Raw genomic sequence first — 5660 nt, 5'->3', positions numbered from 1 at the left:
TCAGAAGCTACTTTTACTTAAGGTGTTTAAAGTTAAAAAATAAATTAGAAAGAAATCCCTTCCAAGAGAATTTGGCACAACAAAGCTAGAATTAAAATAAACACCACAATCATGGATTTCACAACACCATGAAAAGGCTAGGCATGTCAGAGAAGTTTCCTGTATCAGGAGGGCATGGTTGATTTTGCAATTTAGATTTTGACTTTGCAGGCAGAAAACTGTCACCTAGGCATTTCCAGCCTTCACAATGCAACAAAACCAACTGATTTGCAAAGTCTCAACATTTGTTTATATGCTTCAAACAATAAAAGTGTCAAAATGGATTCTGTTGATGTGCATTTTATTCTTCTTCTGGTAGTCTAATGTAAAAGTTTCTCTTAATGTTTAGAAACTGGAGACACTTTAGCAAATACCACCGAAAACACCTGCCTATAATGCTCACTAATGATGATTTCCTCGATTCAAAGCTCAAATTAAGAAGGTGTTGAGAGAAGATGGATGGTATCTCAGTACTTCTTAACTATATTCAGGTAATTTATCTAAAACACCAAAATTAAAGAAATTTCCCCCCTGCTATATATTTATCATTCTAGCTAAAAATCTGCCCACAGATCTTGTAAGAAGGGTATAAACAAAGTTTCATTATCCAAAACATGTCAAAACATATTATGCTAAAGGAAGACTTTTAGATTGTCTTTAATTCCCATATAAGGCTGACTAAAAGGTTTTCTTTTCTCAAGTTGTTGCTAAAAATATTCGGTTGAGAGCCAGAGTAACATAATTGATGTTGCTGAAAACATTTGGCTAAGACTACAGCTTGCCTGGTTCAATCCTAACTCTGTAACCTTGAGCAAGTAACTGAACCTCTCTGTGCTTCCGTTCTTTCATGTGTAAAGTGAGGATAACAATAACAGTTCCAACCTCAGAGGGTGACTATGAGGATTAAGAGTCAATATTTGCAAAGCACTTTGCCTGGCGCTTGGAAGCACTAAGTATCTGGGATTGTTATTAGAGAAAACAGAGAAATTTTGTACTTAAGATTCTTCAAAGGGTTATGAACTCAGCATTGTGCCTGAAACTCGACTCACCTAATAGTAACTGTGAGATCCATCTATTATTCCTTAATGGAGAATAAGCAAATAAGGGATCCGAACTCCACACATTGGGCTCCTCTTGATAGCCTGAATGGAGTTCGAGATTTCAGATCCAGTACATAAGTTTTGTAAATTTGTCGGTTTGAGATTCCTACACCTGCCTGTAAGTTTCATTGGCTGCCTATTTATTGTCCCAGGAAAATGAATTCTATTTTTCCTTATTCTACATTCTCCACAATACAGTTCCTAGGAATTTTTCCAATGTTACCTACTATTACTTCCCTGCCTGACACTCTGCTTTAATCACTGTGTCTCAAATATAACATATCACATATTTTCCCTGCTTAGAATTCCCTTAATTGCCCTTCTACTTGCCTAGGGCCTCCACTTCTGAAAAGACCCTTCTCAGCTGCCATCTCTCCTCTGAGCATGTCCTAGACTGCATTGCCTCTGAGTGACCTGTTCCTTCAATGCATTCCCCTAGTACCTATATCCTTTTTTGTACATAGCATGAGATCTCTTTTCCTTTTATTACGTTTTGTAATGCCAGTATCTCCATATTGTAATTTCTTTGTGTGCAAAGGCTCGTCTGTGTCCCTTTGTACCCCAGAGCCTGGCTCCATGCCTCACTACAGAGCAAACTTTAAGTATGTTTTTGATTAATGAAAACATGGAAGTACAATTCACATTTATTTTTAGTTCCTCTCCATCTACTTTTAGCAAATTCTTATTGCCTTTCAACACTTTTTCTACTAGTACTATGTACTTATGTGCTGTATATTGGCCACTTGAGGTCCTGAAGAAAGCTATCTTTTCCAATGTTTTAGACATTTTTATATTTCATCAACACTTCCCACTGTTAGTTAAAAGAATACTGGCCTAGGAGACAGAAAATGTGGGTTCTCTTTCTGCATCTTTGTTGCTTTCTACATGTAATCATAGAAAATAACAACTGGCCTGAAACTCAGTTTCTTCATCTATAAAACACTAATGATATATCTATGCTATATGTATTCGTGAAGGCAAATACATATAAAATATGGTCATGTGTTGTATAACAACATTTCGGTAAATAACAGACTGCTTATATACGGTCACTCCATAAGATTATAACACAGGTGCCTAGTGACATCATCATAGCCATCTTAACACAGTAGCACAATGCATTACTCACGTATTTGTGGTGATGCTGGTGTAAACAAACCTACGGCGCTACCAGTTGCCTAAAAGGATAGCCCATACAGTTATGTACAGTACATAATGCTTGATAATGATAATAACTGACTGTGTTATGACTATCTTACTGGTTTATGTATTTATTGTACTATAGATTTTATTGTTATTTTAGAGTGTACTTCTCTACTTATGTATTTATTGTACTATAGATTTTATTGTTAATTTAGAATGTACTTCTCTACGTACAAAAAAAAAGTTAACTGTAAAATGGCCTCGGGCAGGTCCTTCAGGAGGTATTCCAGAAGAAGACATTGTTATCACAGGAGATGATAGCAACCTGTGTGTTATTGCCCCCGAAGACCGTCAGTGGGACAAGATGTGGAGGTGGAAGACAACAACATTGATGATCCTGACCCTGTGTAGGCCTAAGCTAATGTATGTGTTTGTGTCTTAGTTTTTAACAAAAAAGTTTAAAATGTAAAAAAAAAAATAAATTAGAAATAGAGAAAAGCTTACGGTACTAAGGATATAAAGAAAGAAAATATTTTTGTACAGCTGTACAATGTGTTCGCATTTTAAGTTTTATTTAAAAAGAGTCAAAAAGTTAAAAACAATTAAGTTTATAAAGTAAAAAAAGTTACCAGTAGGCTAAGGTTAATTTATTATTGAAGGAAGAAAAATATTTTTTATTAATTTAGTATAGCCTAAGTATACAGTGTTTATCAAGTCCAGTAGTGTTCAGTAATGTCCCAGGCTTTCGTATTCACTGACTACCCACTGACTGACCCACCCAGAGCAACTTCCAGTCCGCAAGCTCCACTCATGGTAAGCGCCCTATACAGATGTACCATATCTTTTATACCATATTTTTACTGCATCTTTTCTATGTTTAGATATTTTTAGATAAACAAATACTTACCAGTGTGTTACAATTGCCTACATTATTCAGTAGAGTAATATGCCATACAGGTTTGTAGTCAAGGAGTGACAGGCTATCCCATATAGCCTAGGTGGCTATACCATCTAGGTTTGTGTAAGTAGACTCAGTGATTTTTGGAGAACGTCAACATTTCCTAATGATGCAATTCTCAGAGTGTATCCCATTGTTAAATGACATGACTGTAACGTATGCAAATGACTCCACATATGTTTTGTCTTACTTCCTCAGGAATACATCAAGATTATTGCTTTGTTGATCTAATACAGTATGCCACAGGATAACTTAATGTATTACTCGTTTTTGATAACATTTTAAAAGGGGTTTCTGAAAACGTCAAATCTCAATTCAAGAGAATGACACTAAAGATATATATAAAAGAATAAACAGAAAAGGTATTTGGGGACAGAAAGGTTCAATATTTTCAACCTTAAGTTAATAATACTAATTCAATTCAACACACATTTGGTGAATGTCTGTTATGTGCCAAAGAGAATCCTGGGTGCTACAGGAAGTATAAAGATGAGCAGGACACTATCTCTTCTGTCTCTAAGGAATGAGGGTCTAGTCCAGTAGGAGACCAGTATGTACACAAATAACTCTAACAGAAGGTAGGTTTGGTAAGTTCTCTGGAAAGACCAACTTCAGAAGATACGAGATTAATTCTGACTGGATCTGGAAGGCTTTTTGGAGGATATGCATACAACTGGACCTTAAAAGCTAAGAGAACTTTGGTAAACTGGAATGAAGAAGAGGTTTAAAAAAGGTGAGAATAACAGCATGAGCCAAGACACAAAAGCTACAGAGTAGGCCAGGCGCGGTAGCTCACACCTGTAATCCTAGCACTCTGGGAGGCCGAGGCAGGCGGATTGTTTGAGCTCAGTAGTTTGAAACCAGCCTGAGCAAGAGCGAGACCCCGTCTCTACTAAAAATAGAAAGAAATTAATTGGACAACTAAAAATATATAGAAAAAATTAGCCGGGCATGGTGGCGCATGCCTGTAGTCCCAGCTACTTGGGAGGCTGAGGCAGGAGGATCTCTTGAGCCCAGGAGTTTGAGGTTGCTGTGAGCTAGGATGACGCCACGGCACTCTAGCCCGGGCAACAGAGTGAGACTCTGTCTCAAAAAAAAAAAAAAAAAAAAAAATACAGAGTATATTCTGGAAATGGTAAGCACAATTTATCTTAATTTCTTGAGTTTGCAGAGTGTTTCATAGTTTTCGAAGAACTTTCACATATGTTACATTATTTGAGAATTCGAGCAATCACAGGGATGTGTATAGGGAAGGAATTCTATATTGTACATGTGAAGAAAGTGAGTTTTGGAGAAAATAAATGACTTGTATAAAGTGATCAATTAGTAAATTGTGCTAAAGAAGAAATTGTGAAGGTTACTCTGGTAACAGTGTGAAAATGGAAGTTAGGGAGGATGGTAGTTAGCAGATGACTGAGATAGAGGTCAAAAGTACCAAGGGTCTGCACCAGGGTAGGTTTTCTCACAATGGTGGGTGGACTCTTTATAGACATGGCAGATGCACAATGCATGTGATTTTTCTCTTGATTGGATGTAAGAAGTAAGAACAAAGAGATATGCCAAAAGACTCAGAGGCCAGTCACATACAAACAAAATCTGATTGGGCCTTTCAATCACGTCAATGAAACCTCTTCAGTGTCAGTCCCCAGCTCTTACTAATTAAAGATTATATTTGATCCAAATGAGCACCAGTACATAACATCTTAAAGAGAAATGACATGAATCAGATAAATGAAGATTTTTTTTATAGTTTTAGAATACTTCCACAAACCCTTTGATACCCCTCCCTTCAAAATACAAAGCTGAATTCCCCTTCCCTTGTGGATGAACTGTACTTAATGACTGGCTTCTAATGAATAGAATACGAGTACGTTACCAGATTGGACTGGGTAATAAAGGTCGACTAAGTAATAAAGAGTATTGCAGCTTTCTCCTTGCCTTCTCTCTTGTATCTCCCATTCTGGGGAGACCCCTAAGGTGAGAAACTGAGGTGTCCTGCCAACATTCATGCAAATGAATCATCTCAGAAGTGGATCTTAGAGCTACAATCAAGTCTTCAGATGACTTTAGCCCTAGCCAATATCTTGACTGTAGCCTCCTGAGAAACACTAAGCCAGAATCACCCAGCTAGACCATTGCCCAATTCCTGACCCACAGAAACTTTGAAATAACAAATGGGATAATTTGTGAGGTAGCAATGAATAACTATGCAAAGGTCAAAGTGAAAAAGGTATATAGGAGTTTTCTCCATGAATGGACAGAGATTATGACTGAATTTGAGTTGGGGGAAAAGGATTCTTTCTTGATTATTTAATAGTAATAGCATGACCTAGACAGTAAACAAAAATTGAGCAAGGGAGCACAATACAAAGAGTCCTGAAACTGATCCACCCAACTTTTGGCCACTAATCTCTCCCCAC

This window comes from Propithecus coquereli, unplaced genomic scaffold, assembly GCF_000956105.1.
Source record: "Propithecus coquereli isolate 6110/MARCELLA unplaced genomic scaffold, Pcoq_1.0 Scaffold36, whole genome shotgun sequence".
NCBI classification, from domain to species: domain Eukaryota; kingdom Metazoa; phylum Chordata; class Mammalia; order Primates; family Indriidae; genus Propithecus; species Propithecus coquereli.
The sequence above is the reverse complement of the archived record's forward strand: the minus strand, read 5'-3'. Positions refer to the sequence as shown.